Raw genomic sequence first — 7,881 nt, forward strand, 5'->3', positions numbered from 1 at the left:
GCCTTGCTGCAGAAGGAGAGACATTTCTGAGCTGTAGGTATTTTGTTTCACTAGTATTGTGTGTTCTTTTTTCTACCAATTTTCTTAGGCTTAATTTTTAATGGTATTTATTATGGGCATTACTTATGTACTGAAACATTGGACCAGTTTGCACATCTCATTATGCCATGGTTTAATGTGATCTATGAACCAGGCCGCAGTAAATCTACTTATTTTGGGAGTAAGCTGTATGTAATTCAATGGGATTTACCTCTGATTCATAGGGTTTTAGTGTGTGTTAACTATACGGAATAAAACCTGGCAAAACAAAAACTCCAGCTCCAGCTTTTTCCCGGGGGGGGGGGGGAGAGAGGATTGGATGTGGTGATGACTCTGTCCTGCTAGTGGGGCCCTCTGTCAACATAAAGGTCTCCATGGTACCCAATGTACATGCAGGTGTGCAGAAGCTACTGCTGGTGGTATTCTTCCTAGCAATAGCCAGCACAGGGTGTTTCTGGGGTGCAGAGGGTCTGAGATCTAGACCCTAAATTGGTCTAGTAACTACCAGCAGTCCAGACTTAAACCCTTCTGCTGTGCCAACCTATAACTGGATCAGCCACAAGTGAAGCAAAACCAGCCTCTTCTGGCCAGGGTGAGTGGCAAGGCTTAGATTTCCTGTGTAGCTCTGCCGCTGAGATTGACTCTGCCACTCTGTTCAGCACCGTCAATCCCAGATGGTAGTTTAGGATTATTTCCCTAAGAGTATAAAGCTGTACAAAATTGTTACTCGGAAGGAGGTTCCACGGAGCTTGCTCCCAAATAAACTTGTATAGGATTGCAGCTCAAAAAAGCAATGGACACTGTCAAATTTGCAGCAATTTCTGGGCTGGGTCAAATGCTTTCTGCAGTTTGGGAACCCTTTGAATTATGGTTTGGAAGATATTGTGAATGGGACCTCTTGTGTCATATCTTTGAAAGAGAAAATAGATGTCCTAATATCTACATACCTGTCAAATAGTACACTCACGGGGGGGGGGGAGCAACTGCAAGAATAATAACAATATTTACTAATGATCAGGTTAGGATGGGTTTTTTTAATGGAGACGGACAAAAGATAATATGTGTGGGCAGCCTTACAACCTGAAGTGCCTGGTTTGAAACATAAGAGCTACAGTGATATTAATGTTAACTACCACAGGGAAGGCTTACACTCCCGTTTAATGGATTTTACGATGCACCATATAAGCTTCGAATGCTTCACTACCTTTTTTGGATTTTAACCAAATTATAGGCAAAGTGAATTCAGTGAAATAAAGCTCCTTTTTATATTTCATAGTCTGCAATCCTATGCAGGCATACTTATGAGTAACTATCATTGGACTCAGCTGGGGCCTACTCCCAAGTAAACATGTATCTACAATTGTACTGTGCAATATTATCCTCTCACGATAATCTCTAGGGAAGGGAAAATGTACTATACAATTAACTGTGCTATGGAGCTCAGTAGTGAGGGGGAAGGTTAAATCATGCCAATTCTGGTTTCAGTAATCAGCTTTGCTAGTAGATTAGGGATATGTGTCTGTATTAGAAGGTGTAAATCTCCTGTAGGCTGGAACACAGGGCACATAAATAACACCACTGCTGTGAGTTCCTTGGAATATGTGAAGATCTGATGCCCGCCTAAGCCTAAGATGTGACATAATAAGGCAGAGGGTAAGGTGGAATTTAGTTTAGATTTGTAGATGGATTCCATTGCTTGGATTTGCTTTTCATATGGCTGTAACTCTGCAATCCTATGCATGTCTACTCAGAAGAAAACTGATCTAAGTAGGATTTGCTCCTAGGTAGAATTCATGTAGGATTGCAGCCTAAAGGCAGCTTTATATCTTTAAGTACATCTCACTTGCTGACTGTCCAAGGGTCTAAAGCAGAGATGTGGAGATAAATAGGTACCACTGTGGCGGGAAGGTAAATGGCGTTTCCATGCGCTCTGGTTTCCATCACGGTGTTCCATCCCGCCAGAGGTGGTTTAGTCATGCTGGCCACATGACCCAGAAAAGCTGTCTGTGGACAAACACTGGCTCCCTCGGCCTGAAAGCAAGATGAGCGCCGCAACCCCCATAGTCACCTTTGACTGGACTTAACCGTTCAGGGGTCCTTTACCTTTACCTTCACAACTGTAACGTAGTGAATTGAGCAGAATGGAAGGCAAAAGACTGGGCAAATTTTGGCCTTGCAGTGGGTGCTGCTGAATTGTTGAAGACCAAAGTCTGCCACTGGTGGCCGCCTGATGTCTACAGAACCACAGGCTCAGACATAGTGGGCCCTGGCACTGCATGCGAATTGTGGCAACTGCCTGTGTGTGCCTGGTGCTGATGCCAAGCCTGCTCATCAGTGTCCCTTCGGATTTGGGCAAAGAAAGGTACAGTGGTACCTTGGGTTAAGTACTTAATTTGTTCCGGAGGTCCGTTCTTAACCTGAAACTGTTCTTAACCTGAAGCATCACTTTAGCTAATGGGGCCTCCTGCTGCTGCCATACCGCCGGAGCACGATTTCTGTTCTCATCCTGAAACAAAGTTCTTAACCCGAGGTACTATTTCTGGGTTAGCAGAGTCTGTAACCTGAAGCGTCTGTAACCTGAAGCGTATGTAACCCGAGGTACCACTGTATATAGCACTTCACAGAGAATCATAAGATAGGGCTACTTGTCTTTAATCAAACAGGAGGGCACCAGGCTTGGTTATATTCAGTAGAGAAGGAAATGTATTCTGCATATATATTAGAGGCACTTTGCTGTTTGCAGAGATCCAGGTCATGCTAATGCAAGCAAGGGATTTTGCAGCCGTGATTGCTGAAGGGCTGGAGGTCCAAACATACAGTATGCACAGATCCAAGAAAGATACACAGGTGAGCTGAAGTGGCAAATAATGTAGGATGCACACATGCGCCTCCACCAGCGCCACGTCACCTCCAGGATTCAACAGCCTGCTCCCAGCTATTTCCTGTACTTGAACTTGGCACTTGCAAAAGGTTATGCTCTGCACACTCTTCTTTATTATTGGGTGGTTGGGCAAGATTAAAATGTTCTTCTGGTGCATGAAAAAAAGTCTACACGGAGAGCTGAGTGAATAAACAGCGTTGGAGGTCTCAAACGTTTTGTAGTAATTCTAAAACTCCGTATGAATTGTCCCGCAGTGCGATAAGAGAGGCTACCCATGGCTCCCTCTGCTGTTCATAAACACTGTTCTTGCCTGTCCCAGGAGCAACATCAATAGCGCAAGGCATTTTCTCCTATGAACTGTGTTCTTGATGTTCCCAGTCTCTGCTGGATCGGAGAACAAATGTGCAAGCCAAACTGTGATACCCTGCGATGGCAGCTGTGTTCAGACAGAGGGCTTGGGATGTTATTAAATCACTGAAAGTAGAAAAATGCCACGTGAAGGCTGAAAGTGTATCCTTAATCCTCCCTCCTTGTATACCAGCATAGCAGGACAAAACCATATGTGATTGCTGCTTTTGTTCCACTACAATAACAGCTAGGCAGACTGTACCATTTCACCACTTCCAAGTATAAAAAATACCGGATCAGGCTGGATTTTGGGGTGGAATTTGAAATGTGCCAAATTCCATACTGAGAGCCATTCAGAACTTTCACATTACATGAAGATAGGTTTGTGATTTGGCTGCATTTGTTTTGTCCCAAAATTGCAATTTGCATTGGAAAGTAATAGCTTTGAATCTTATCCCTCTGATCCCCCCCACCCCCAGTTTAAGGTAAGAACAATAAGTGAACACATTTTAACATCAGAATTAAGCACATAGTACATCTTCAAAACATTTATTTATTGCTGCTTTGAATGTCAATAATTGATAAGTGACCTTACTCTTTCTAAGTACTAAGTATTTAATTTATTTATCTTTAGTTGTACATAATTCAATTTTATTTGTTTTTATAGTTGATGCTTCTTTATTGTTTTCTAATGCAATTTTTACAGAGGTCAAACAAATCCATACAAAATTATACCGTAGAGAGGGAGTCTTGTGTATTTGTTGTATCTGTAATAAAATCCCACCAGTGGGACTTATTTTAAAGTAAAAGGTTCAGGATTAGGTTGCTACATGCTGCAAACCTTCTCTGGATTGCACCTATTGTACAGCAACAGCATATTATCAAAACAGACATGACTGGGGTGCTTTGTGGTATTAAACATTAGAACAATAATTTTTGTCTGCTAAATTGGTTTTGGATTGTGCAAAGTAATATCTACTGTATTGTGAAAAGCTGCAAAATAACATATTATTAAAGCTGCATCCTAGGCTCCACTATCCCTTTTCTTTTTTCTCAATTAGCACTTCTTTAAGAAATAAGGCAACATCTTTCTTTTTACTGTGTAATCATTCGGTTCATACAGGAAACATTGTTTCATGAATATCTTAACAGGTTCCTCAGTTTTCCATGCAAGGCTCCCAAGGACGTGACAAGAGCACAATTAAACTGCAATTAAGTCATTTTGCTTAACTTCTTGCCTGCTGTCTAGCAAATATCCTGGGGTCTATTATTATTGCCCACAAGCATTAGCAAATTAGCCATATCCTTTCCCAGCAGGGATTGAGTCTGTTCCTTGAAGTCATCTTGCTTCTGCTTCTTTCGCTTGAATGAAAGTTTCTTCTTACAGCCAAATTGTTTAAGTGCTCTGAAGTTGGCAGTTACTGGCGGGCTACTTATCAGATCACAGGAATGCATGATTCTTGGAACAAAATCAATGTTTGACACATTATTCTGACACCTAGTGACAGTCCTTAAAACATCTGAATTGCTCCAATCGCTGTCAAATTTATAAAATCGGCAATATTCAGCTTTGGTATGATTTTTGCTGTGCCTCCATGTGGATGAACACAGGAAGATGCCTTATACCAGGTCAGACAATCGCTCCATCTAGTTCAGTGTGGTTTTTGCTGCTGGACTACACTTTTAAGGTGTTTTAGACAGGGGTCTATCTAAACATGCTATCAAGCGCTGCTTCCAGTGCATGAAATTGTACTCATTCAGCACAGGCATTCCTAGATTTGCATCACTATCAAAAGCTGCTCTAGCCATCTTAAAATCCAAAATTTGAAAATTCTTCAAAATTTCAAAATTTCTCAAAATTTTAAAATCAAAATCTCAAAAAACAAAACAATTCTTCACTGCCTTGGGTCACTGTGAACTCTGAGGGAAGGGGGGGGGGGGTTTCTTAATCCCCACTGCACAATGGAACAAAGGACCATGTGCTTACCAGGAAGTTAACTCAGAAAAATACTACTCAACTCAAAATCACAATCCAATGCAATCCTTCAAAAATACGCAGAAATATGCAATACTGGGCCCATAACCCTTTGTGGGAATGTTCTGGGGTGCAGGAGAGGATATATTGACTAATTATATCCTTGTCCAACTTGTGGTAACAAGTTCCCAAAATATCAGCAGAGTTTATAGACATTCCCCTTTTGTTCGCAACGGTAACGTGTGCACAGGTTCGCTAGAACCTCTATAATAATTACTCTGGTAATTTCCCCTTTGTTCCCTCTTAAAATACAAGACACAACACAGTCTTTATAAAAGTATAAAAGAGTTTACTCACGATCTGTTCACAATATGATCCCAGACGGCAGACAGGCTTAAAAAGGTAAAATACACTTAGAATCTATCTTATAGGAAGATAGCCCTCTCCTCTCTTGGCTGAGAGCCAAGAGGGCATCCTGCTTCTTCGATAGGTGATGGCAGAGAGAGAGAGATGGCTGCCTGCCCTGTGCTTGTCATTACCTGCACAGGTGAGGCCACACCCACCTCTGGTCACATGTGGAGGAAGTCCGTCCCCAGGAAGTTTACCTGCTTGATGGACAGACATCCCTCCCCATGTTGTAACATGTACACTCTAGGAATGTTGTCATTGACTGCTCCTGTGTTTACATCCCACATCTCGCAGCCCTACCTGGAGACTGAACCAATACTTACCAGTGAGTGGATCATCCAAGATCATATGGGTCACAAGTGGCCAGCACACCAGTCTACCCATGAACTCATTTTTTAAAGAGCTTTGTGTCAAGAGGAAATTTCACAGGTGTGCTTTCTTCCATGTCATTGCCATGCTAATAAAAGAAATAGCACCAGCTCTTTAAAGATAAATTTGGTGGGGGAGGGGGGAAGCAAGTTTGAAGTGTCTGCAGCTAGACTTGACTGTTTACAGTGGTTGGCTTGTTTGTGTGAAATCATTTGCGTGTTGACTTAAGTTTAAGCATGTTGTGAGCCATCTTTGAGGGAGGATGGAGTTTTTTGGAGAACAAATGATAATGGAAATGTCCCAAAGAGGAAACAGGATTATATTAGATCTTCTTCACCCTGTCCTGTCCTTCAGGCAGGTTAAAGTACTTTTTAATTTGATTTATAATCATAAAATGCTGACCAAAGCAGCTTCATGTCTAAGTGGGGAGATGATGAAAATAGGGACCGTCCGTTCCATGACGATATTTATATCCCGTCCATCTGACTGCGTTGCCCCAGCCACTCTGGACGGTTTCCAACATAAACAAAAACAGGACAACACATTAAACATTAACAAATTTCCCTATTAGATGTCTTCTAAAGGTTGTATAGTTACTTATTTCCTTGATTGTTGGTTTTTTGGGTGGGGTGGGGTGGGGGAGTTGCATAACTGAAATCGCCTCTGTCCAAAGAGTCAACGCAGACGTATTTACATATTGCACTTTGCAACACAGTATATGCGCCGCTTTCGGGCTGTGGAAGGGAAGCGGGCGCCACGACAGCGGCCCAAGAGATGCGACAGTAGGAGCACATGAGAAATGATGCCTCCTGGGGCGAAGAAAGGCGGACAAGCCGCGGCTGCAGCGCCTAGTGGATAACGCGCCTGTTTCCAAAGACACAGAGGCTAACCAGAGTCTGCAGTTCGGCCCCGAGCAACGCCCCAGCACGCACTGCGAGAGAACGAACTACAACCCCCAGACTACCCCTCTACGACGTATCCGGACCCCTAAGGATCATGAAGCGCAGTGCATGCTGGGAACGGTAGTTCAAGTTTAAAAGTGCAGACGCCTGACGGGTAGGCCTCCGTCCGCCCGAGCTCTGCGACAAGGTAAGGAAAGGCGGGAAGGTACTCATCCCCGGCATAGCTCAGCTTAGACACAGAGTAAATGACTTCACACCGTCGGGCAGGCCAGGGTTTTCCCCCCGCTGCCGCTTTCGGTAACCCTCGCTTCCAGGATTCCGCTGGATCTTGTTCGGTGTTGCTGCCCCCTCGCGGCGCGCTTGTGGCGTTAACCTTCCCCAAGCGGCCGTTGCTCCAGGCGACGCAGCCGCGGCGGCTCCGGCCCTTTTCATTGCTTTTGGCGCATGCGCATCTGTTAGCTATAAGCGCGTGCAGAGGGTGGCGTCGTGTGGCGGATCCGCGCTTTTGCTGCTAACGAACAAGGCAGGAAAGTTGCCGCCGCTGCTTTGCGTGGCCGTTGGGAGGACGCTCCTTAACGCTTGGGGAGAAGGTTACCGCACCCCCCTCCAGGGGAAAACTTTGGGGGAGCGTTTTTCTGTTATTGTTAAAATTTATTCAATTTATATAATGTGGATATAAATGACTGTGAGCAGCTGCAGCTTGCAATTGCTGTCCAATGCACAGCTGCCAGAGGAAGGCGGGGAACTGTGGCAACTTTACTGTCCTGCTCTGTCTTTCTGGTGACGGGGTGTGAGAAGTGCTTGGGACAAAGCCATGTCTTTTGGGGCGTCCATTTCACATCTTGTGTGAAGCTGTTGGGAAAAGACTTGGTTCGTGGCTCTTACTTCCCATCGACTTCAGTGGGGCTTAAGTGGGCCTCGTATTTCCTCCTCAAAATTGCAATTATTTGCTGCGGGAG

The sequence above is a fragment of the Podarcis bocagei genome (genome assembly GCF_964188305.1).
Source record: "Podarcis bocagei genome assembly, chromosome: 9".
In the NCBI taxonomy this organism is placed as follows: domain Eukaryota; kingdom Metazoa; phylum Chordata; class Lepidosauria; order Squamata; family Lacertidae; genus Podarcis; species Podarcis bocagei.